The 12,949-nt window shown below is 32.0% G+C and overlaps 1 long non-coding RNA gene across 1 annotated transcript; it reads left to right on the top strand.

Annotated features, from left to right (window-relative positions):
• Positions 1-2,319: 2,319 nt before the first annotated feature.
• Positions 2,320-3,897, top strand: LOC143201779 (uncharacterized). The gene is made up of 2 exons (XR_013006995.1): positions 2,320-2,536; positions 3,594-3,897. It is a non-coding gene; the product is annotated as an uncharacterized LOC143201779 (long non-coding RNA).
• The last annotated feature ends 9,052 nt before the right edge of the window (positions 3,898-12,949 follow it).

Below are 12,949 nucleotides of genomic sequence, written 5' to 3'. Positions count from 1 at the left end.
GCACGTTGGATGTGTCATACGGCATGACATACGCTATAAAATTGACTATAAATGAATCTTTTAGTCTGTTTTTTGCCTATCTATGGTTAACTGCCACTTTACACATCGCCAATTGTCAATAGAGACGTCATCCTATATTTTTTAACATAATTTCTCAGTCAATATTTTTCTTATTAAGTCATTTTCATCTTTTTATCATATTTTCGATAAATTAGTCTGTAACCATTTCTTTTTCAATAAATAAATCTGATTTTAATAACATTAAACCTACAGAAATCATTCTAATAATTAGTGTTCTATCGTTCAAAATAGTTGGCGTTGGTTGTCAGCTTACTATATACGCGATTAAAATGTTACCTAGATATTTCAGCAAGTTTTCGGTGTTTAATATTAATATTAAATTATTATTGTCTTGTTTTGTATTTTTAAAACACCGTTAAACACACGAACAGATGAAATATTTTATATGGGATTATTAAATTGTGTGGTTGTTTTTTCCAATTGTCAGATGTCGTTGACGTTGGACGTCAGATACGGGTAGCCTACTAGATGTTTTGACGCGCGCATAGAGGACGTGTTTTCAAATTTAAGATGCTTGTGCTAGTAACGCAATATTGTTATATTATTTTATTTAATATTAATTATTCATTCAGTATTTTTTTTGATTAATAATTATTAATAAAGGATACTGTAGTATTTTAAAGAAATTTGACACTTGATCCTTACGGTTGCATCATTACCTTAATATTTTTTTTGACATTTGACTTTTATTTGACAGTTTTGAACTACTGAATATTCTACATTTGACCTCACTAGACCTTCCGAGATTTAATGAAACTAAACTAATAATCAAAATCATTAGAAAATTGGAAGATAATATGAATATATGACGAATTTAACAAAAATCAACAATTAAGATGTTTTTAAGATGGTTTTATGTTGAAATTCACTCTAGATGTCTGTATTTATTGATTAAATCTTGTAATTGCCCATGTTCGTGACTGATCTTTAATAAAACTACGCTAGAGATGTAAAATCACCAAGATTGAGTTACCTTTCAGATTTTAGTAACATACTTGCTGCTGATATTTGATTAATAGATATTGATTATGTTTTTTTAGTCATTAAAGTTGATCGACACCCGGAGTTACTTTTTCAGGACATCAGTGATTCAACAGTTTAGTTTATTTATGTAACTTGAAAGATAAAAACTGGATTCTTTCGAAAATATGATTTATTAATGACATTTAAATATGTTGTTCGAGCATAAACTTCATTATAACGTTGATCGATCCGTCAATAGTGACATCTGTCTATGTCAAACGCGGTGTTGCTGTCGATGTCGAATAACAAGTCCCAACCTATTAGGCTTTATAATTTTTATAAACTTGGACTTATTGAGACTCAAATAATGTTATAATAGTTTATATAGTTGGCTATATAATCTGTTGGTTAGATTAATTAATTACAATGAAAATTAACTCAGCAGGATTGAATTGCATCATGAATCGTGACATCTGTCAATATCAAACGCGGTGGTGTTGTCGATGTCAAATAACAACAAGTTCTAATCTATGAAGCTTTATTATTTTTGAATAATTGGACTTATTGAGACTGAAACAATGTTATAATAGTTTGTATACTTGGCTATATAATCTGTAGATTAGTTACTTAATTAATTATAATCAAAAATAACTTAATAAATGTATAATGGATAAATCATGCGGTTCTATCTATGTTGGAAAGGACTTTGGGATCCGTACGGACGGACTATGGGATGCGATTTTCAAGAGACAATTAAAATAAGAAATATTTTATGCGGTAAAGAATGGAGATTTCGCAACGGCATGTTAATCTGAGTTATTTTCGTACGAGAACGCGGGCTACGTAACGCGAGCCCATAAAAAAAATACAGATAACGTTAGGGGAAAACGGCCCGTCGACGCTACGACGATCCGCGCTGGCGGAACCCGAAATTTTGCAAGGGACCACGCGGCGTCCCTTAAAAAACCCGCATCTCGCCGTGCGGGGATGCGAGTTCCCGAACCCTACGTCTTCCCCCGGGTACCAGTCGATGGCCAGAGATCATCATTTTTTCCCCGCCGATTATCTCGTTTCCATTATTACGTTCGAAACGCCGAGTTGAAGTTTCGAAATTATCCATTCTACCACGGTTATATGTAACTAGCGAAGCAGGCCACCAAAACAGCGGACCTGACGCGTGGCGGACGGCAGACGGTCGACGCCACTAACGGCATGGGCGACTGTAGAGAGAAATAGACTGGAGGGTCGACCGTGCCGTGGCTTTCCGTGAAAGCAGCACAGTGTAGCCTAGCAGTGCGCCGCGGCCGCGTGACGTCAGCGGCGCGAGAGAGACGACCGAACGGCCTCGGTGCGGGCCGGACGGAGAGCGCCGCGGCAAGAAACTTATTAGAGTAGGGAGAACGAACGACCCAACCTAACCAGACCCCGGCCCGTTCAACGATCGATCCGAATGCCGGAATAGACGGAGACGGACGATGTTTTATGCATGGCTGTGAGTTGTGGACGGGCCGGCAAACGGCTGAGTCACAGTAATTGATAATAACTTAGGCATTGCTCTTTGCTATTAGGACGAAAACTGAATTGGACTGAAAAGCGGGCAGAAAACCGCCGCTTCTTCGTCGGTCCTGCCGCGGACGCTGGATGGCATCGTCGCGGTGTTTTTCGGACGGACGTACCAATTATCGACGCCGGTACCGTTTGCCGTTTTCCTCTTCATCTTCTCGCGGGCGTCGCGTTTTTTCTTGTCTCGGATCGCGGTCGGCGCGTTCGCGATATTGTTTTCTATTAGGCAATTGTCACGGAGATCGGCGTTTGTCAACGGGCCAAACGCACACACGTACGACGCCCGAGACGTGACGCCTCCGTCATTGATAATTAACGACTCGACAACTAGCGAATCAACGGCTTCGCACATTAACTTTCGTCATCTCCAAATCATTTTACCTCAGTAACTGTCAAACGTCAAATTGTCAAGGTCGTGAACGTAAAAGTTCTGTCAAAAACACGCAATATCAACACCCACTCCGATTTATTACCGTAATTGGAGCCGAAGAGGATTAATATAAAATTTTGTTAACGAGTTGATGAAGGAAAATAAACGCAATTAGTTTAATACCCCCTCTGAGGGCTGTATAATATCTGTAATTGTCAAAAATCAAAGTAATTAGCAAGCAAACGTCAAAATAATGTCAAAAATATAACATATCAACAATGACAGTGATTTTTTACCTCACCGAATCGTAAAAATATGAAGATAAATTGTAATAACTTCAAAACTATTTCATTTCCACAACTGTTAAACATTTATCAAACTAATTTTCATGTATTTTGTATATACGCATTGTTAGAGTCGATGACGAGAAATACACGCATACAATTGATACATTTGTAATGTTCTCTAATGTTTTAGTGTCAAAAGTTGATCTATTTAGTACATAAACGTCAAAATAGTGTCAAAAATACATACTATTAATGTTCAAAATAATTTTTTACCTTAATTAATCATAAAGATAAAAATGTACATTTTAATTACTTCAAAACTATCTCAGGTCCATAACTGTCAAACATCCAATTGTCAACTATGTCAAATTTACGCACTGTTTGAGTTGATGCGGGATAATAAATGAAACCAACTGATAAATATTTAATGTTCTCTCCCAAAACTCTTTTTTAAGGCTATAAATGTTAAACGTCAAAGTAAAAAGTAATGTTACCTTAAATAATCGATAAGTTATGGAGATATTTTAATTACCTAAAAACTATTTCATATCTATGACTGTCAAATATTAAATATGTCAAATATACGCATTGTTAAGGTTGATGAAGAAAAAATAAACGATATTGATTGATAAATATTTTTTTATCTCTGTCAAAATAGTGTCAAAAATACATACTATCAACTCCTACTGCCATTTTTAACCCCAATTAACCATAAAAATATGAAAACAAATTTTAATAAATTCACAATTTTTTCATATCTATAACAATTAAATAACAAATTGTTAAGAATGTCAAATTTACCCATTATAAGCAAGCGGCCATTGTTAGAGTTCATGAAATAAATAAACGAAATTAACTAAGAAATGTTTCCTCTGAACACTATTTTATATCTAGAACTGTTAAACGTCGAATTGTTTAGTACGTAAACATCAAAAATTCACATTATCAACATTTAAAGTAAATTTTTACCTTATTAGACAGATTTTAGTTACATCAAAACTATATTATGTCCGTAGATTTCAAACATTATTAATTTTTTTACAGGTATTATCAAAGCTAATTCTGATTAACCCCACTTTTTAAAATAGGTATTGAAAAAAAGAAAACTGAAGCATCATAACAATTGTAAATTTAAAGGCCAAAATATTTTTTTTGTATCTATATCTATCAAACATTTAATTAAGTACCTGAAAGTGTTAATAATAAGGTCCAACAACATCCATTGTATCTTTTCACACGTATTATGTGAACATCAATATTCAGCACGCTTGTCAATGTGGAATGATTTTGTATAAGAAGACGAAAACTGTTTCATACCTATAGCTGTCAAATAAAAAATTGCCAATTACGAAAAGGTTAAAATAGTGTCGAAAATTAAATTAATTAGACACGAGGAATCGTTACTTTCTTACCCCAAATTGGGACTTGCAAACAGGCTGACTGAATTCGACTAAATCAAGAGATTAACTTAAAACTCCTTAATATTTTAACGATTCATAAATAATGAGTACCAAATGGATGAATGTATTACGTCAAAGCTTGTGAAGTTTCTTGAACGAGTATATTAGTGTACGTCAAATTCCGGCATTATCGAGGCCTACCCTGATTACGTTCGCTGTCTTGATACATCATAAAAATGAAAATACCTTTATTTAATATTCAAAAAGTAATTTCTCTAAATTATTTTATAGCCAAAACTGTCAAATTATCGAGTGCGAAAGAGTAAAAGCGTCCTGTGATAGCGCTTTTTTACGTCAGCTTATTACAGTTAACTGTTCACTAGCTCTCATTAAATATAAGAAACAAATGAGGACTTGAAATAGATTGAAACTGAAACCACATTAAACAAAATATTATCTGCGGGAGTTAAACTAAACATCAAAGTGGGCAAAGGGACATGGAACCGTTTTATGTCAAATTTAGGTAATACCAACAATAATCCCGATTCAGTCTGTGTTTTATGAATTTTTACAGATATAAGGAAAAATCAAACTAAACTTGTTAACCTAGATCAACTAATTCCAAAGTTTTAATATTTCTTAACTAAATTTATTAAAAAACATCAATAAACACTTTATTTAAATTTGAAAACCGAAAACGTTCCAAAACATTTCCCAAAGTGTCTTTTAATAGCCCAACTCTTTTTTTTAATGCATGATGATTAACACGAAACCAATAAACACACATATTACATTACAATAGGGCATTGTAAAGTGTTCATAACCATTTTTATCGCGAATTAATTATCCTAGAAATAAATCGTATATCACCGGCGCGCAGTGGTACAGAATAGCAAGGCACAGAACCAAAAGAAACGACATTCTAAATTTTTAAATATATTTTCGATAATAGTATATATTCATTACACATTATGTGAATACATATTTTATGATTGTTGAGTCAACAACCATAAAATATGTATCATTCAAGCACAAATAAATTGTTTCCTGTTGGAGACCGTGATAAGGCAGTGTACTGGAAGCACTGTAGATGCCCACAGGATAAAAAAATAGTTGGATAGAAAAAGTTAATGGATGTCTGCAATTAAAACAAAGACTTATCCAATACAAAGAATAAAACACTCCTTTAGAAAGGACAATATCCATTCATTCATTAACTTAAATACAGAGCTGACGTACTCAAACCCATAAAATTAAATATTAAATTTAGAAATATATATTAGCCTATTAGAAAAAATGGGAAGGTACTCAAGCATATTTCAAATTAGTTATATAACACTTAATAAGTTGTAAACGTGACATATAGATGAGTTCATCTTCTAACCAACCTAAACCTAACCTAGTAGGCCATATTTGCCATATGTTGTATAGAGCTGAGCTAGTCCTCAGTGAGTATAATTGAATATTGAAGCTTAATAAGAGTATCTTGATGAATTTTGGAATTAAATTTTATTTTGGAACTGTTGAATCAACATAGCTTTTGCTGGAGACATAGACGAGTACAAGATGCTACAACAAATATTCCAACAATTGAATTGAATTTAAATAAATTTTAATGACGCTTCAAGTAGTGGTTTAAAAAATCTCCAATTCTTTTAAAATGTGTTACAAAATGTTACAACAAATAATATTTAATTAAATGCGATTTAATTTAAAGTTTAATAGAACTATAATGGTGGAGTTCCACAAGAAGATGTGTTAAATCAAACCAGTGGTAAATCATACCCTTCTACATACATTATAAATCATATCTGGAGCAGTGTGGAGATAAAACAAATATCGTGAGCACACAGTGGTTCAACAATTAAGTATTGAATTTTTAAGGTAACATCTACCAGATAATATACAGTCATTAAGAAAAAATCTACAGAAAAACCCAGCTCTATATCATCGAATTTATAAAATTGTAACTAAATTAAATACAGTTAACAATTAAGAAACAAACTTTAGCTATAATTACAAGGTGAATGAAACTATTAAATAATTATTAAGTAATTGAATTTTTAAGGCAAAATCTACAAGAAAAAATATACAGTTGTTAAAAAAAAAATCTAAAGAAAAGCACAGCTCTATATCATCAAATTTAAAAAAAAAGTAAATAAATTTCTTACAGTTAACAATTAAGAAACAAACTCTGGATATAATTGTAAAGAAGACCGAAACTAATGAAATAACTATTAAGTAATTGAATTTTTAATGTAAAACCTACCAGAAAATATGCAGTTGTTAATTAAAATTATAAAGAAAAAATACCGCTCTATATCATCGAATTTACAAAATTGTAACTAAATTAATTACCCCCGACAATTAAGAACAAACTCTGGCTATAATTGTAAAGTGGAATGAAACTATTAAATAATTATTAAGTAATAAATCACACCCATCGTAAATCATCCATCTCAGAATACATTATAATGTGCTAATTACCATAAGCACACACACAGCGGTCCGACAATTATGCACCGCATTTTAAAGGTAAAGCCGGTAAGTATAACCTGTATTTTTTGTAATGATAGTTCATCGCAATCCCCAATTAATTATCTAACAATCGGCAACCAAAAACAAACAGTAAACAAACGGTTTTCCTTAAACGTTCAATAAAATTAATCACTGCAATGGTCCCCGTGCAGTGGGCTAAGTTTATCGTTTTCGAATAAAAACACTAATCGATTATCGAACTGATTGGAATTTATTGAATTTCAGTTTACATTATAATATGATAATTATCATAAAAACGCGCACACAGTGGTTCAACAATGTGGGCATCATGATCAATTTTGAAAAACTACCGAACGATGTTTTTACGAAATTTCTTTATTCTAAACAAATCTATTTTTAAAAAGCGAATATTTTGAAGGAAAAATTGTTGAACGGTTTTTAGTTTCCGCCAAAATACCAAAACGGATGTGATGTTATGTTTTAGTAAACATTTTGTAATTTGTCTGTTTACAAGTTTGTCCTGATTATTTTATTACTTTATATATTTTAAGCTCCTCAATGTAATGTAGTACAAGATATATACGTGCCTAGAGCTGCAGAACAAGTTCAAGTGGCAGTCAACAAAATTGGCAAATGGAATAGGTACTAGAATATACAACTTAGCTCCAAATAAGATATGTCAATAATACGTTGGGACGGAAATCAGAACTCGGCATCGATTTCGATAGTATATTAAATTGTAAACATCACGTTAGAAAAAAGGCAGGACACATGGTAGTCATCATCAAATAATACTCCCAAACTGACCTAAAATCAAAGAGACCAGATTATCACTTAATAAAGCTTCTGGTTTTATGGGGTACAGATATGGGGTTGCACTAAAACATCAAACCAACTAGTAATCCAACACTGCCAAAACAAAGTTCTTCGATTAATTACTATTGCTTATCGCTATGTAACAATAACACCATTACTTTGAATTTAATTGAATTTTCGAAGTTAATCAAGATTTCGTCCTAAAACATTGCTATGTAAAGCAACAAAAAAGTAATACAGCTATTGGACAATACGTAGGAAATCAGAAGATTGAAGCGAAACAAACCACATAAACTTCTACAGTGTATATATCTTGTGTATATATAATATCTTTAATTTGAGAAATTAATTTTGAATTAATTTAACACATTACCCATACGTGTTATTCACAGAACAATAATAATAAATTAATTTTATAAATTAAGGTAGCATATTTAATGTAAGATGCAATAAATACAGTTGCTTATAATCGTATCAATGAAAAAATGTTACAGTTCTGTAGTCTCTTCAAAGTTATATTGTACATACGTTATTTAAATGTCACAACATAAAAACGTCGCAATGTTGCCGCATCATCTCTGAGTTTTAGTTCAGTTTGGCTTTGACAAACAACAAAATTTTAATCTAAATAAAATAATTCAACAAAAATATTATCAAATATAATTAATTTTAACATTATAGTACATCTAAAACTACAAATAATTATGCAGCCACAATAGTTTATAGGTTAGAGTTATAATCTCTTAAAAGTTGAAACTAAATTGTTGTAAAATGAGGTGATGGTTTTGTGGTATGTTTTCAAGAAACAAAGAAGGATATTACTTGAAATAAGTGTCAGCCAAGCTCTATCATTGTGAAACTGTAAAAAGCTAATACTACCCCAGATATGGTGAAATGTTTACCAAATGATTTGGTGAAAATTATTTCAAGAAAATAATAAAAACAAGTGATCTGTATGCTGTATCATTATTATAAAACACTATATCGGTGGTGATTAGATACAGTTATCATGTCCATTATACATGGAGTTTCAATGGTATCAACAACTATCAACCGCAATAAGGCGTAATTATTATAATGAGGATTCATCACCACTTAGTAATCGACTACTAAAACATACAGCAAGCTAGTGATTTTCATTAAAAATTCAATAAAACAGTCATTGCAGTAGTCCTGGTGATCGCACAGTGGTTTAAGTTTACACCGTTTTCGGATAGGACCACCAACCCGTGATAATCCGACCCATCGTAAATCATTAGATCACAGGGTGCATTATAATGCGACAAATACCGTAAGCACACATACATACAGTGGTCCGATAATAATTCATGAGTTTTTTTTTTCAAAAGTAACGATCAGACGGAAAAAGAGCTTCTATCTTTTTAAAAGATGATTCCTCATACCCCTTGGTTAACCACGTAATAATTAACAACCAAAAACATTAAGTAAAACCAAATTTTCGCCGAAAAATCTATGAAGTAATTCATACAGTGGTTCAAGTTTGTTGTTTTCGAGCAACTATTATATCTGACATTTTAGAGTTATGATGGATCGGTTAGTTTTCAAATAACTCATAGCAAGTCGTGTTTAATCACCTAATAATCGGCTGTAAAAAAAACAAACAGTAGACCGACGATTTTCTGTAAAATTCAATAAAATAAATCACCACAGTGGTCCGGACACGACGGGTCACGTTCGTGATCTTCGGGCAAAAACGCCGACGATCATAATTACGACCGTTTCTGAATGAAAACCGAACGAAGGACCGCGGCAAATAGTAAACGAAAGTCGGATTAATCGAAGAGATTATTTTTTCTGTCGAATGAAGACGTAAATACACCCAGTTGTTACCGATCCGTTCGAATAGACAATAAATCTGTTTCCTCAAGTGATTTATGGACAGTACCGTACCGGCAAACCGTTTTTAAAACAATATTTATTTGCAGGTAATTAAGTGGTTAAACTTTAATGGAACGCTAGTAAAAAAATGTCGTGTTGATCCGTAGTAAATAAATAAAATTAACGATATCACAAATGGTCTCGAATTTCAACGTTCATTCATTCATAAACGTATTGAATGAAAGCGAGTCAATAAAAACTAATTAATTTTCACACACACTCACAGATCATAATAAATAACAAGTATTCAAAAATCGCATATTTCCATTTATAATAGGAATAAAATAATTTCAAACTTTACAGGCAGGCAGTGGTTCGGTATGTTCATAAATCGAGACAAAATTTAATATTTTTTAAAATACTATTTGAACAGTTTATTTATATTTTTTAAAATTTATTAATTAATTTTAAAGGATTTACAACATATGGTGTTCCTGTGTATTAACGGCATCGGGTACATTGTAACTTATTTCATGTTGAAGCATCACTGAGTCTTTATGTGATATTTCGTCACGTGTGAAACCATCAGTGGGGTTCGCTACCGATTACAATTGACGCTTCTGAGCCGAAAACTGCGCGAAAGTGACCGGAATATGAAGAAAAACAACAATGTTATTAACTGTCCATTAACGGTCATCGATCAAAACTGCAGATATGTATTGTCTGTTTTTTTAGAACACATAACAGATGTATCTAGAATTTTCTATTTCTATTTCTCCCTCATCTATTTTTATGCTAATTGTAATTTTTTACGAAAATTTTATGAATTTTTCATTAAGTCTGATGAAGACATCAACAAATAATCGAACCGTCGAACCAAAGTCACCATCGCATCCATCACAACGGCTAGTGAACGGTCGGCAACCGAATTATGAATAAATTATACCGGAAAAACAATCGAACGTCGCTACCGGTCCGGAGGCACGCTACAGTCGATCAAAATCACCGTTCGATCTGCTCTAAAATCCCACAGCGATGTATTAAAGGCGCCTGCCCGGTTACTAATTATATAAAACAACGCCGTTGATAATTCCTTTCCCACTTTTGGCGCCTTTTTTTACGCGTGTATCATTTGTTTTTATAAGTATCTGTCAAAAGTTTTATTAATACGTTTTCGATCGAGCGACCTTCTTAAAACAAAAAAATCGCGGACCATATATGTTTTCGGGATATTATCTAATACTAGTCGAAGAAGGCCTTGATAGAATGCATTACAAAAAATCCCGATATATTATAAAGTAGGTTTCGCACAATATGGTTGAAAATCTTATCTAGAATAACAAAACCGTAAGTACTAATCGTCCAGCCTCCGTGGATCTTTTTCATTCGTTGGGATCATTCATAAAACTATTAAGAATAAATTGATTCCGAAAACAATGGAATATCGGCGACGAACGCCGGTTTTTCGTGCACTAATATTATCAATCAAGTAAGCCGATCGGATTCGTATGTTTTGACGCGGATATTTATTGTGTTTACATTAATTTTAAGGGAAGTTCATAAATATTGATCTGGCCTGGGTTAGTTGAATGGGATGGGTTTGTTTTGGGTTTCGATAAAAAAAAACAAAAGAAATTAAAACGAGTGATTTAGGGCGATTTTTTTCTAGATAAAATTCGCTACGTCACTTGGATTCTCTTTTGTTTTTAATAATTTCATTTATTGATGGGTTATTAATAGTGTTCATTTAATAATTTATTAGTTATTGTTATTGTTTAATTATACGTTTATGGTTGTTTTATGTTGATTATGAAACTGTTGATTTAATTTGAGTTAATGATGTCAAATAATATCTGTATAGGGAATGTAGTAATAGAGAATTCATTTTGAGGAATTCTGACTTTAGCAAAATGTTTCTTTTTTCTTACTTAAATCAATGAAAGTTGAAAACTTATGGTGAATATAATACATTTATAGTAGTCTCTAATAAAACAGCCAATGCACGTCGTCAACGTCAAAATCCCCTTTAAACTCGGAGCATTTTTCTTTCTCATTTTACTAATTGGCATTACTTTAATTAAAAAGAGACAGAATGAAGTCTGATGTGCCCGAACATATAACAGAATCGGCCAATGAAATTCGATTAGTCTTGCTAGTGGTGGACAACGGTATCTAAAAATAATATAAATATATTAAAACAAATCTAACCTATAGACTATTGCAGCTGTTTAAATCCTCCAATAGACAGGCATTAGATGTACTTTAATGTTAAAATAAATTATATTTTATAACGTTATTTTTTTTATAAAGTTATTGGTTTAAGTTTATGGTTGTTTTATGATGTTCATAAGTTTATTGGTTTAATTTGGGTGAAAGATATCAGGTAATACTTTTTAATTTATTTTGAGGAATTTTGACATTAGCAGGATGTTTCTTTTTTCTCATTTAAATCATTGAAAAGCGTTGCTGAAAATTGGAAACTTGGCGAATATAATACATTTAGATAAAAAAAGAATCGGACGTAGAATACTTGAGGTGTTTTACCTTCCTTATGCTTGAGGAACTTTCTAGTTAACTAAATATTGCAACTGAAATACGTATTGAAGAAAAACTGTTCATCGGCCTTGACAACATGGAAATACCCACCAACGCTCAGATTCTTTAACTCAATTTCTTTAATTTAAAGAATCCTTAACATGTTTTTGCACCTCCATAACTTCTAGAAAACTTAAATCGATTTATTGGATAATTAATATACTCAAAAATAATGAAAAGGTTTAGTTTAAACTTGGCAAAACAGCCATATTTATTTTATTTAAATTTAAATTTTATTTTAAATTTATATTTAAATTTATTTTACAGGTTAATAGTATATATTAATTAATGGCTCACCCTATAACTTATCACCTATTTTTACTTCCATTCTACTCTATTAATTTAGTTGTATGTTAATTTTCCTTTGATAAAAAATAAAAACAGAATGGTGTAATGATATGCTGTGTTATAATAAACAACAGTAAAATATTTAAGAATTACCTATTGAGATTGGGATGGAGGGATCTACCTTGTACTATAATTTCATCAAGTCACAGATTCAGACCTGCACTAGCAGTAACTGAATAAAGCGATTT

This window comes from Rhynchophorus ferrugineus, unplaced genomic scaffold (genome assembly GCF_030347505.1).
Source record: "Rhynchophorus ferrugineus isolate W39M unplaced genomic scaffold, kcgeb_rfMv2 rfM8, whole genome shotgun sequence".
Classification (NCBI taxonomy): domain Eukaryota; kingdom Metazoa; phylum Arthropoda; class Insecta; order Coleoptera; family Curculionidae; genus Rhynchophorus; species Rhynchophorus ferrugineus.
Note: the sequence above shows the minus strand (reverse complement) of the source record. Positions and strands in the feature narration are given on the sequence as shown.